Here is a 14,711-nt window from a genome sequence, read left to right on the forward strand (position 1 = left end):
GTTGGTTTTTTAGTTAAAAAAAATCATAAAATGAAGCTGGTGAAATCTGGGGACCAGTCTTTTTACAGGCATTGTTATATAACTTATGAATGATGTAAATGTGCCATTAGTACATGACTATTACAAAAAATTCTGGTTAGTTTATACAAGAGAGATGCAGAAACAGAAGAAATTTGCCAGCAGTATCTGCTTTCTGTTTTATCAATGGATTGGTAGCGTCTATTTTTTTTCATACGTGTTACATTAGGAAAATTCTTACATAAAAGAAACCTGAAAGCTGGTTATGGTTAGATTCTTTTCAAGAAAACAAGAAGTCTTAATTTAAACGCTTATATTTAGTAATTTAGTAGAAAAGGAGAGCATAGGATAAATTCAAAATTTTACTTTAATATGCCTTGGGAGAAAAGACACTGAGGAAAAGAGGTTGTTATTTTTGTTGGGGGATTTTTGGTTGTGGTGGGTGTCCTGGGTTTACCAGGAGCCGTTTTGCTCCTTCCTAGTAACTGGTGCAAGCTCTGTGTTTTGACTTCCAGCCTGGGCAGAGAGCTGATAACACCGATTGTTTTTAATTGTTGTTAAGTAATGTTTATTCTGGCCAAGGACTTTCTGAGCCTCATGCTCTGCTGGGGACGAGGGGAGGCCGGGAGGTAGCAGAGACAGGACACCTGACCCAAACTAGCCAAAGAGGTATTCCATACCACAGCACGTCATGCCCAGGGAGGTAACTGGGAGTTACCCGGAAGGGCTGGGACGGCAGGGTTGGACGAGGTATCGGTCGGTGCTTGGCTGGGGGGAGTGGGGCGAGTTACTGGTCGGCTGGTGGTGAGGTTTTGTATTCTTTCCTCTTGTTATTTCCTTTATCATTATTATCATTGGTGGTAGCAGCAGTGATTTGTGTTATACCTTAGTTACTGGGCTGCTCTTATCTCAACCTGTGGGAGTTGCATTCTTTTAAATTCTCCTCTCCATCCCTCCAGGAGCAGGGGGAGAGCAAGAAGTGGGGGGAGTGAGTGAACAAGGTTTGTGGTTGGGTTTAAACCACGACAGTTCTTTTTGGCGCCCAACGTGGGGCCCGAAGGGTTGAGAAAACGACAGATCTGACCGGATTAATAGTTACTCGTCGCAATGCTGATTTATTGGCTCTCAAAGCTGTTCCTCTTGATCTCACAGGTTCAGAACTCTGTACATTACATACAGCCGGTATTTGCTGTGTTGGTGTTTTTCAAGTGTGGGGCTTGGGCTAAGGTTTTTGTCTCATTGTACTTTATTATAATGACTTGTAATACAATAGAACCATTGATCATGAAACTGATCGGTCTTATGTTCCCAGTGTGGTCACCACCTTTATACTTTGGGAGGTATATAATAAAGGTGCTTAGCAACTTCACATCTTTTTTCTCCTTCTCGGGTGGTCAACCTGTGAAGGAGACATTCTTTTACCCTCCCGGCCTCCCCTCATCCCCTCATTTTCTTTTTGTTGGCGTGTTTGGTTTTTTTTAGTTGAAAAATAATAATCATAAGATTCTGTGTGCCAAACCAATGTATTTTAATAATTCTGCTGATACTGGCATTAGTAATTGCCTCACAGTGATAAGAAATAGAACTATACTAGTCTAGTAGTGTTGTGCGTATTATACATGGCACTTTGTGCGTGAGCGCAAATGAGGCCCCCTACTCGTGCGCTCGTTGTATTCTGGACTTGCCAACACCCCTAGCAGCAGGTTCATGTTAAACATGAGGTGTATCAGGTGCTTTTTATGATAAAACTTTACACAGTAATTTTTCTAAATTACAGTGCTATTATTTTTGTGAAATATCTCATTTTTCAGAGACTCCAGGAATTCTCTTAGGTAGCTGCTAGAGCTCTTGAGAGACAACCGTCAGGCAACAGCATTGCAGTACAGATTTCTGACAGTGTCTCCCTGAGTTCTGCCATCAGCAGATCACTTGAGATGTCAGCAGTGTGTATATTTCTGTGTGAGACTCCGAAAAGACCAGACTTTGGAGGCTCCTCGAATGCCTCAAGTTTAACCCCATTAGTAAAGTGCTGATCCGGTCAAGTACACGGTAAAAGTGTTGCTAGAATCTACTCATCTACAGCTCTGTGCTGTTGTTGTCCTCACTTGCTAATCCTTTAGCAGTGAGATGTAGCCTGCTTGCTAAAGAACATTCATGTTTCAGCCTGATTAAAATTTCTAAAATATTAATGAAAGAGGCCCAGAGATTTTGCTGACACAGTTTTTAAGAGAACCAAATGCTCTGAAGTACAGATTGAATTGTATGTGACTGCTGTGGTAGGAAAAAATCCACCTGGAGACTTTTTTTTTTCCTGGGCTCCATGACAAATTTTATGTCCATCTGCACTTTAGTCTCACAAGAACATAAATATCAAACTATTTTAACTTGCACCCAGCTAGAAAATATATACTTTATGAGAAGAATGACATTCTTTAACAGTACTGTATTCATAGGTTATGGATCTCATGTGGATAATAAACTAGAACCCTACACCATATCCAGTATTATATTATTGAAAAACTTGTCTTTTAGAAAAGTTTTGGATTGCGTCCTTGCTTTAAGAAGAACTCAGAAAAAGGAAATAGTTCACCTCACATATGCATGTAGGTAATACTTGAAAGCCATCTGGGTTTAGAAATTACAGTTTTGTTTCTATTGAAATATTAATTATTTATCCACATAGAGCCTGATATAATTTCAGGGGAGTGAAAGGAAAACAGTCTATCTTCTGGTCAGCATTAATCACCCTTATGTCACCAGTAGAGTCATTAGCTCGGGTTGTCCCTGCATCAACGAGGAAAGTGGTTTTGTAATAAAAAAGGTAATGTCAAACCATCTTGTCTGGGAAAATGATTCTAGCTGAAGAAAAATAAGTGATTTTTAAAAATACACTTTAACAAGGAGGAAAACAAATTAAAAAAAAAAAAAAGAAAAAGAAAAAGTGAAAAGGGCTGTAGGAACTGTTCAAACACGAAGAATAGGGACCAAGAAGAGAAAGCTACTTAATGAGTTGAGACAGGCAGCTGTCAGTGCTGTGAGATTATATGATTTCTCTCACCTTCCTGTGAGCAGCAAGGAAGGAAAGGGCTAAAGTGTATGCCTGTTTAGAAAGTTGAATGCATTTTTAGTGCAGACATAAAATATTCCTTCACTGTTGTTGTCCCACCCCATTTCCCCCAAAGAAAGCCTTTTTATTACTTTTTGTGTTTTTAGCCTCTAGTAAAATTTTGCCATCAGCGCTCTAGGAGTCATGACTTCTGCAAGACAGTTTCTACTCTTCTTCCCACAGTTCAGACTACTTCATTATGATACTCACTTCCTAGGAAAAATAATGTGTGGCATTCTCAGTTCTTGTAGTCTTTTGTCCTTACAGATGCTCCTATTTACCTATGCGTTCAAAGTTAAAATCCTCCTGTTCAGCTCTAGTTGTGTTTTACCTTTGCTGATATCAAGCTGACTGGTTCTTCTTCAGCTTCTGCTTCTATAATAATGACCCTCCTGAGTTTACTGTCCTTTAAACATGAAATCATGTAAAAGCCCCCAGCAAGAGGGCTCTCTCGGGCTACTCTGTCCCTTCAACCATAGGTCAAGATATTTTCCTTCATTCTGGTCCAAAGAAGATAATAATTAAAGGAGTCCAAAGCCTGTATTACTTCAATGGTAAGGACCCTGATGCCTTTGAAAGTCAGAAAGTTCAAAATCTATGATTCTTAAGTTAGCAATATTATATATGGAAAAGTAAAGTTCTATAAATAAAAAGTAATGTCATGTCAAGGTCATTGGAGTGTATATTTGAAAAATAAGTATTTCTGATTTATTTCATATAAGTCTGCAGTCTTGATGTATCACTAATACAGATTGTCACATTTAAGCTCTCAAATTTTTAATAAATTGAACAAGAAAGGGCTAAAATATGCCATTAAGGTTCATGAAGGACTTAGGGCAGCCTTCAATGCATGAATGGAATTAAATATAGAAGAAACCAGTTTTATCTATCCTTATTAAGTATTTCTAATGGATTTGTCTGTCTAGTATGAGTCAGTGTGATTAGGTCGTATTAATAATGTGTTAAAAGGTCTTTTTTTGCTATTCTTTGATTTCAGGTCATCGGTACAGTAAGATCTGCTGGGTAGGTACTTCAAATACTGTCTCTTTTGCATCCTTTTCACTTTTTCAGTTGTTCATCAGGTCAGCAAATAACTTCTGATAATCTGATTTTGTTTATGTTATCTCTACTTAATTTAACCCTCTTGCAAGGGTTCCAAGATGAGATCTCAGACTTTACTTTTGTTTCTCCATCCACATAATTTTTTCCTGGATAATAACTATCTACATACATTTTGAAACAAGACTCTGAAAATCCTGGCTCTTACAACTTTAGGACTTTTATTAAAAAGGCAGACTCCAGAGACAGGAACCAGAATCTCATGGAATGAGAGTCCAAATCTTCCTGTGCTTGATACATGGATTTTCATCTGTTGTAGGAACTGTATTTTCCCTGCAATGTTAACACTGCCTTCAGTGTGATCTCAGTGTTCTGCTTTGTGCATGACGGCAGGATGTGGCAGAGTGGCCAGTCTCTTCTTTAAGGTAAAGATGTTATGTTGTCTTCTGATCAGCGGAAAGGGAAATGCATTTCTTGTTTTATATTTTCCAGATGCAGTTATTAAACTCAGAAAGCATTGGTCTCTTTTGCCTCTTAGCCTGTTCTGACAGTGAGGATGTTCCAGACATACATGAGGTTATTCTCAGAGGTAACAGCTACCAGCACAGTGAGTGCAGTCTGCATGAAGTGCTTTGCTGCCACAAGCAGATCACATCTTCTACTGCAGCGTGCTTTAGAAGAAATGTGGCTTCACTTCTTCCTCTGTAGAAAAGGAATAGTGCTAATTCCCAATCACGTTGGAAGTGGCACTGTGAGGATTAACCAGTTAATGTTTCTACAGTACTCTGGTTTGAGGGGGGTAATATTTCTGCATAATGTTGTTGGCTGAAAGGTGTGACTCCAAGCTATGACTAATGGCAAAGCACAGCTGTTATTCCCACACTGCTACTAGGAATGAATATATTCCTTTAACATGTCCTCCACCCACAGAAATTTTTCGGTCTTTTTTAATTTACAGGGAGACTGGCATGTCACTAACAGCTTTTTAGGAAAAAGAAGTTTGGTGCAAAAGAATCACGTTGCATTGCCAGCCATGTAGTATCAAAATTGCAAGTTAGAAAACGACCTGTCAAGAAGTTAAAAAAGAAAGTAAGCCCCTATTTGAAGGGTACAGTATAGACCGTAATTATCATACATAACTGCCAGTCTCCAAGCCCACCAATGTTCCAGCAGAAAGAAGAGGAAGAGTTCAGCATGTAGAGACAAAACCAAGGAAAGATGTAAAGGTTATTAAAGCTAGCTAAAGAAAGTATTCTCTAAGTTTGCTTGTTTTGAACAAGCTCAAATATTAAAGCTCGCACACGATGATTTAGGGGAACACCTAATCTCTTTTCCTTATTAATATTTGTCCTTTGAATGAAGATAACTTCAAAATAACAGAGACCTTTTGTTTTAATACAAAATTCTCATATTCTCCAAAAATGAAGGGCTTGAAATATCTGGAAATTGCAGCAGGGAAAGAGATTGAATGAGCAAAAAGTAGAATGCATGAAAACTAATGGGGAAAGCCTGAGCAAAAATTAATGTTTGGGCTTTGCAGTCCTATTTTATTTCCAGACTAGTTTTATGCCAACTCACTATAGTTTAGACCAGTCTTGGAGATGTTCTGAAGTCTTCCAACTGGCCTCTAAATAGTTTCCTGCCAACAGAGAAGAGAGAAAGCCCAGCAGTGCCCCTTGCACTTCCTGTACTGTGGCTGTGAGCTGATTAGAAGTGCCTACCAGAGTGGCTCTGTACCAGTACTGCAGTCACAATAAAGTTCTCTGCTGGGGAAATAGAGTTGGTTTCTGATCTCCATGTGTCCAGAGAAACAAAAATTGATTCAGAGAAACCGAGCTTTTTATTCTTGTATACATATTTGATGCATTTCATGCTATCTTATTTGGAACTAAATCCAGACCCAACACGACTTTATTGCCAGAGCTTCAGCAGCTTGCTTAATACTGTGTAATATTTTATGAATTGCTGGCAAGCTCATTGATGGGGTTGTCAGGCTAACCATATGGTTGCCTTTAGAGGAATGTACCAGTTTATTTGTTGGACCAGATTTTTGATTGATTAAGACCCTATTGGTTAGCTGAACTTTGAATTTATTTATCTCAGGAATTGCTCTGAGCTAAAGCAGCCTTCAGGCTTGGAATGACAAAGACCTGAATTGAACTTCGGTTCAACTTACCTTAAAAGTGTCAAGTGAAGAGGTATATTTTAGATCACTGTGGAGATTTCAGTCATCTCCCTGGTGAATAAGCCAAGTGGGACAATGTTGTGTTGTACTCCAGAGATATTAGAGACTTGACTTCAGGTTTAACATGTTTTTCTTTATCATCCTTCTGTGGTAGTACATAAGAGGACATAATCTATGCAGTATGTCAAGACATAATCTATGCAGTATATCAAAACATAATAGACTTATTTTGACTATGTGATGTGATGCCTCTGTAGTTCCTCCAACTTAGCAGCATTACTGCTCTGACTAGCAATTGAGGTTCCTAGTAGAAAAAGAGGATTAAGGACTTTTATACCACAGCTTTCCTTATCAGTCCCTACCCATTCTGGCACTCAGGCTGTTAGCAGAATTGGGAGGATGAAGACCTTGCATTTATTCTGTGGCTGCATAGGGCTTCCTTTTCCATTCTTCTTTTCTTTGCTCTGATGTGTTTTGTAGACATCTGAGGGTTGCTGCAAGTTATATTATTTTTCCCTGTCCATTTGGACCCCAAGAGAGAGAAGACCATCTCTGTGATGGTTACCAAGAACCACTTTTACATGATTTGACATCCCTGTGCTATCTGATATAAATGCCATTAGTGAACTTGTTCTCTTAGCTGCCTGGGCTAGGCTTTATATTTAACAATTTCATGAGCAGCCACAGCTTTTCCATCAGTTATGGTGCTCTGTAAACTCATTGCCAGTTGCCTTCACGTGGTGTGAGAAAATATGCACATGGCATTGGATTCTATTGTATTTAAAGATGTTTTGACCTCCAGTGTTGACTTATTGCAGTCAGGTACTAATTCATTATCAAAAGGATCGTAATGAAAATTAAAAGTATTTTTGCAAGATCTTTGGAAATCTTGGACAGCTGAGGTATATTCAAGATAAAAGGTGGTTTGAATTGGCTATGGTAGAAAAAATGTAAGAATCCACTACAGCAGAAAATACTGCTTATATCAATAAACTATTGCTTTGTTTTGGCAATGGAAAAACATCAGTAAGAAGTATACTATGAAGTTAGATACTATGTCACTTGCCAAGTGTCACTTGGCACTCTTGGAAATACTTAGTGATCTGCTGATTTATTAATATATTGCCTGCTGCTGTTTATATGATGTTGTCTGCTCTCCCTGAATGTTGAACAGACCGCTGGGAGTTAATGCTATATTTTTACTCATGCTAATCAAAAGTGGGTATACAAAGTATTTCTGCTGTCAAGAGAACTATAACAAACACTGAACAAACACTGAACATTGATGACTTGTCTCCAAATCAGTTTCTCTATGCAATTTCTCTTTTGCTTGTTCTTCTTGTTTTTCTCCTTCTGTAACAATCATCATGAAGCAATTCTTCAATTAATTTGTATTTTAAAGCTCAAGCAGGAGGTAAATGTGCATTCTGAAAGCAAGGACAAGAAGCACCCTTCTCTAATTCCTCATCTGAAATTTTGACAATCTTCTGATTAGGATACTATTAATAGGCATGCAACAGACTGCAGTTATTTTGCGTATGGAGAATTCACTGCTAATTTCCCACTTTATGGTGCTAATTATTAAAGCCCAAGTATTGCTTTTTAGCATGCTGTTTGTCCTCCAATTACTGCTCAGAAACCGAAGAATCTTGGATAATTAGCTTAATTCTTCTTTGATTGTTGAGTCAAAACAATCACAGTATTTTAAGAATATTTTTTTAAAAGTATATATAGCCCTGATTCTCATGAGCTGTCCTGATTAAGTAAATTTTTCAGTTATATATTTCTATTCTCATCAGATGATAAAGTAAGCAATCCATTGTACATAAAAGTGATGTCAATCTACCAGCTGAATAAAGGCATGTATATTTTAACCACATGGGATTTTGAATGGGAAATAGCATTACAGGAAAGATTAAAATAACTCAAGAAATGCAAACTTATTTTATTCTTTGGTAAATAAAATTGCCAATTTTCTACTTTAAAAAAAGAAAAAAAGCCCCCCCCAAAAAAAAAAACCCACCAACCCAACTTACCCCACAAAAAAAACCCAGAACAATCAAAAAGCCAACAAAACAACTTTCCTCAAACCCCAAACCTCAACCCCCCAGATAAACTCCTGTCTACTGGAAGTATGAACAGAAATACTTTTTTTAATATTTTAAATATCTTTGAGACAATTGTGTCCCAAGAGAGACATTGAAAAACCTTGCGACTGAGCTGAAGACCACAAAGGAGAGTCAATGAAGATCTATAGAATAATGACACTTCTTGTACATGAACTACTAGCCTAGGCCAAGAAGTCTTACTGGAAAACTCCTCTTCTTCTCTTGTGTAGAAAAAAAAGGAAGATGGAAGCTCAGTCTGACCTTTGCAAAAACAAGGTATGTGTTCTAACAAGATACATCTGACAAAATGAAGTGATAAAAGTTTTATACTATGCATGCAACTGAGTGTGTGAAAAAAACTCACACAATTATTCATGCAAATAACATGAACATTTGGTATGTATATATATGTATTTTTGTATATGCATGCATACTTGTATATTTCATGTATAAAAGAAGAACTTTTTTGCCAATTAGAAAAAACAAGAATAAAAGGTGGTATGAAGTATTTATAGGAAATATAGGGAGAAATTCTTGGATGAAGAATTAAAATTTTAGATCTATTCCACATATCTGCTTAAAATTCACTAAGATATGAAGATGTTATTTGGCAAATTATGAAGAGAATCATTATAAATAGGGATAATTTAGGAAGCTGGTAAATTATAAGAGATTTGTTCCAGTTGTGCTGATCTCTAGGCTGGTTTCCTGCTTCAGTGTGAATCTGTCAGGAGGGTAATAAAGCTATTTAAGTAGGTAGAGGAGATATAGGTGGATAATGGGATTAGGTAGCAATGAAGGCATTATGACTCGCTCATTCTCACCAAAGTCTTGCAGCAGGAGTTATACACTAGGAGTACATCACATTGGAACTCATCTGTAAAGAACAAAGACATTTATCACAGAGAAAAGCTGAGTCTAGAATACAGTTTCTAAAACTGTTGTTGAAACATTTTAATGTGTAGGATTCACATACTACTTCATATTCATTAATAATAGAAGCTGGGGCACTCTAAGAGACATGGTGATATTACCATACATAAGAATCTGAAGGAAAAGGGATTGTTAGCATTTCTATTTACGTCTTCTACAAAAATCAGTTTATAGTCTCAAATATCTTTTCTCCTGTTATGTGGCTATATTCAAGCAAGCACTGTTTGTCTAGCTTAGCAGTTTGGCAGACTCCAGCAAACAGAGAAGCACTTTAAAGTCCAACACTGGAAGACATGTTATTTAACTCAGTGGCTTGGCTTTTTTAAAAATCAGTAAGATGGCAACTCATTTTGTATATCACTGATTTTGTACCACTGGTGGAGGAACTGTCTTGTCCCATTTCCATTGCAAAAAAAACCTACCTGTAGTTTTGCAAGCATTGTGTTTTTACTTAGTTGTTGAAGATACATACAGATCACAATTATTAAGTCAAATAAGGACCTGTTGAGTGACTCATGCCTTCAGAAAAAATAGCAGCCAGATAATGAAGGTGTCTTCAGTTCCAGAGCTATACCATAAACATCTAGGATGTTGTTTTAAATCTATCTATCTATCTATCTATCTATCTATCTATCTATCTATCTATAATATATACATAAAATTATATATATTATAAAAATGTTATATTATCAATTTATACATCATAAATAAAATTATATGTATATTTTTTATAAGATACTATATTAGAATTAAAGTTACTTTTCATCCTCTCTATGTGCCTGGCCTGAAAGGGGGAATGCAGGCTAACAGTTATGTCACCTCCATGAGTAGCTTATAGTCGTGCGCAAGTACAACTTGACCCCTCTGGAGTACAGGTATTCCTTTCCCAACATGTAGAATCAGGGAATTTCCATGTGCCTCCTTGGTCTTTTTGTGCTCAAGAGAATTTCAGAATAATTTTCAATAAAAATTTTTCTTTTGAGCAGTAGAAGACCAAAGCAGCACACGGAAGTGGTCTTACACTACATGTTGGCAGGGGCTATGTGCAATGGATTCTTAGAGGTGTAGCAGCATTGATACGCTTTTGATGAAAGCTTAGTGTGAATGTGGAAATAGGAAGTGAAATAACACTGCAGGTTACCTCGTAAGGCAGTGTTAACAGTTACGAGGAGCAGGTATAGAAAACTACCGTTTTCTGTCTGATACACTGCCCATCACTGTGTTGACCTGATTATTTCTGACTGAACTTGTGAATATGCTATCATAACCACGTCTTCATTGTTCATAAAGACTGCAGAGGGAGAAAAGAAGTCATGGTTTAGATAATTCACTAGAGTAGGTTTTCCATGGTTTGGGAGATAGTGAAGCTATTAGAGGATGAAAAGTTTCTTTGCTGATATATGTAACTTTCTTAGAGTTGACCAGATTACTTGAATCATTATGGCTCCTAGAAGTTTGTATTCTTTGAAAGGGGTCATTACATGGGTTATTCAAGAGTCAGGCCATATGTTAACAGGTTCAATGTGTTTGTGATCTCCAACATTTTTGCTTTGTTGATCAGGCTGAACAGTTCTGAAGGTGAAAGTGCAAGCATGTTTCTCCAACATTTGGGGCAGCTTATCTGCTTTCTGTGAGGTTCACTTGCAAGTCTACAGAGCTTCCTGCACTTACCTTCTAGTGCAGCATCAACTGGCACAACAGAGGCTAGAGAAGTGTCAGTCATTATAAAGGACATTTTATCTATGCAGTAGTTAGCATGTGTGTTCTGAACTGGTGATCATTTTTCTAGAGCTATTATTTTGGCTAACAGTGCACTGTTAATACTCTTCCACAAGCAATTTTAGTCACCTTCACAGTCAGTAATACTGGGGTTTTTCCTACTTTGGTGCTGTCTTAGTGGCATTAACTTTTTTCCCGCTGTAGCAGAATGCAGGGATTCATTAAAAATTTGCTATTTATCCTGAGCAAAGCTGGCATGGCAGTAGATGTATAATGTAATCTATTTTAATAATAAAATAGTCAAATAGTTAAATTACTGTGAAAATGATTTTTTAAAATGTTAAATTATGCAAAAATAGGTTCAGCAGAACACTGATCACGTCTGTTTTTTCTCTTGTATTTTAAGATCAATTCATACAGCCTTATGGTCCCTTTAATTAGATGGTACTTTGGGTTTTGTTTTTATTTTTCCCCTAACACTCCTCAGTGTTTAGCATTGGGTCAATGATAAACCTATCACTGAGGTTGCTGGATTTAAAATATTTGACCAATCCACCTATAGAACTACTTTTATATAAAGAATCCAAACACACGATTCTTTTTTAATGTCTTCCTGCATTAGAGGAAGAGTGCTGAACACTGAGCATTCAAGTTTGTATTGAGCCATATGTAGCCTAGTGGATTTCAGATGCATTTGACCAATGCTTGGGTGTTGGTAATGAAGACAATGTAAAGCCAGTGATGCAGACCACCTGACAAAAACTTCCAATAACACATACTAAATACTTGCAAAATAAATGTCTGACAAAGGCTACATTGAATGGAGGCAAATGAGTACTTGAAACTGAACGAATTCACAAATTTAAAAGGCAGAAAAGAGTCATCAACTTTTAAGAAGAATCATAAAGTAACTGTAACGAGAGAGATGGGTATAAATGTTTAAACAGAACCATTACAAAGAAATGAAACATTGTTTACATTATGAAGCAGAAATAGCTGCCTGATTAGTGCAGTTACAGCACATACCTTTGTAACTGAAGTCCTGCTGTGACATCATACTCATGAAGCAGTAGTTGTTACCTAATGAAATTACATAAATGATAACAAAAAAGACTTGCACCAAAAATACACAAAATTCAGGTTCCATTTATTTTAGATTGTATACAATATATATTCTTACGGAGAAACCTTTTAGTTATTTGATCTACACAGCAATTGTAAAATGGAAGGCATCAAAAGATTGTACAATTTTCTCATCTAATTAATCTAGAAATTGAAGAGACCTTCAAACTAAATTTTCAAGGGATCATGAGGTCCTGGCAAGGAAATAAAGTGATTGTAATTGCTTCTTCAGTTGAATCTCTAGGAATCTTTTTTACCACCTTGAGATACACTTTTGTATGCCAATGCTCAGCAAACTTGGTGAATAAGAATATATGTATTGTATTCGAAAAAGTACATGCTGTATTGGAAATAGCCTACCCTGCAGTTTCTCTCTTGAACAAATTCCTGCCCTTTCTACTTAAATAATATAGTATTGGAAGCTGACTTTCATTTCAGTGTAATTTTTATTCATAACAAAGAAGGTGTCCGAGGTTCTTTTTCTTTCAGTAAAAGAATAGTAATTTTCTTTTAAAGTTCTTCATTTTCTTCCTTCTTTTCAAACAGAGTTGAGATATAAAAATATATTTAATAGTGCAAAATGCCTAGAGGCTTGCAGCCTGCAATATAATGTTTTATTCATAGTTTTCCTCAATAATTATAGTTATTTATTGATCTTCATGCAATACTTTTCAATATTGCTTTGAATTTAAAATTAATTACATTATTTTATTTTATTTTTTGGGGAAGTTTCAAGATCAGTTTTCCAGTTATAAAACCAGATATCCATATGCAATTCACAGTGAGCATTTTTTGCAAAGTGCTCAGCTATATGAATTATTTAATACTTTCTTCTGTTTCTATTTGCAAGGACTGTTTCCTTTCTGTAGACACAGTAATGCCCTTGATATGTTTTTTGTACATATTTAGTCTAACTTAGATACTCTTTTTGTAAGCTACCTGAAATTGAATGATGAACAAAATAGCTGTCAAGTTTGTAAAGTAGAATCTCCCTTTGCAACTTGACCTGCTCTGTGATACTTCATTGCCACTGGATTTTTCATTGGACAAACCAAGTAGTCTTCTGGTGCAGGCAACAAACCGTTGACTTCTCATGTTCACATGGCACTGTTGTTTGTGCATTTCCTAAGTGCTCTTCTGGTACATTCTCTTGTCCAGCAGAACTCCCAAGGCATTTTAGTCAACTGAATTCTTCTGAAATCTGCCTGACTTTTGCCTATTTCTGGTAAGAGACCACTATATACAAATCTGATCACTACAGTTAATTGCTCAATGTGCATCAATTTACATTGACTCTGTATACTTTTTCTTACGCTATTTTTCTTTTTTTGTGTGTTGCAGCCTGAAATCAGTGTTTCATCTGCAGGTGGTTTATTTCTGCATAGCTTTTCTTGCATTGTCTTTTTGTAATCTTTCTGCTCATGTTGCTTCTTTTACAAGCGTTTTCCTGCTACGTGTGTCCTTTTAAAATTTTCCACTAATTTCTTCGGTCTGTCCAATTTGTAATATTTCTAAAAGTGTAATATATCACTTGGGCCATGCAGTTATTTGGAAGTTCCCATTTACAGCTGGGCAGTAATCTACTTTCTACTTGACCCTCTAGTTAGGGGTGTGCTTCTCTGATCTTTGGTAACCCTTCAGCAGTACCTGAATTCTACCATGGGACCATGTTAGTGCATGTCTGTTCTTCAATGAAAACAGTAGTCAAATCACTTCATCAAGCAAGCTAACATCTTACTTGAGTAAGAGGCATCTTCTATGATGCAGGCACAATTAATCAAATGCACTTAACACAAACTCAGTTGTGCACCTTTAGGTTTGCTAAACAGTCATGAACTTTCATGTTTAGTTCAGCATGAGTTCTGGGTGCTGAAACTCGCTCCACTATGTTGAAGGGCATCACAATTTCAACATTAGTAATATATATAGATACATAGTATATATAGATGATCTTAAGGTCCTTTCCAACCCTAACTAGTCTATGATTCTATGTTTGTAAACGCAACACCAGTAACAAAATAGTCACTCAGGTCTGCCACTGAGTCAGAGTCTAAATTTAGACGCACAGATATGTTTGCAGCTGAGCACCAGGAAGCTCTCTTGTTAACTTTGGTAAGTTTTGGATCATCACCTGGAAGATTTTTCGTGCAGTTACAATTATCCAGTACATCTCACCTCTTAGGTGAAAATTGGAGCGATAACGGTCTCATAATTATTGAGAAGAAAAAAGGAAACCTTTTAAAAACAAAATTGAAGAATTTGTTGAAGAAGTTTTTTCTAGTTGCTAATAAGCAGCAGTGAAGTCACCTGTCTCATCTCTTAAAAATTTAGCTACTGAAAGTCATGAACTGAATTGCTGAGAGACACCAAATAAGGTGTAAAACCTGCCTGAGAAGTGCATTTTCCTTGACAGGTGTAAATGCATATTTAATTGCAATGCACCTACCTTAGCTCCAGAAAA

The 14,711-nt window shown here is 36.7% G+C and overlaps 1 long non-coding RNA gene across 1 annotated transcript; it reads left to right on the plus strand.

The window, feature by feature from the left end:
• Positions 1-4,118: 4,118 nt before the first annotated feature.
• Positions 4,119-8,752, plus strand: LOC136009965 (uncharacterized). Its single transcript, XR_010610715.1, has 3 exons — positions 4,119-4,147; positions 4,503-4,608; positions 8,707-8,752. It is a non-coding gene; the product is annotated as an uncharacterized LOC136009965 (long non-coding RNA).
• Positions 8,753-14,711: the final 5,959 nt, after the last annotated feature.

This window comes from Lathamus discolor, chromosome 3 (genome assembly GCF_037157495.1).
Source record: "Lathamus discolor isolate bLatDis1 chromosome 3, bLatDis1.hap1, whole genome shotgun sequence".
NCBI lineage: Eukaryota > Metazoa > Chordata > Aves > Psittaciformes > Psittacidae > Lathamus > Lathamus discolor.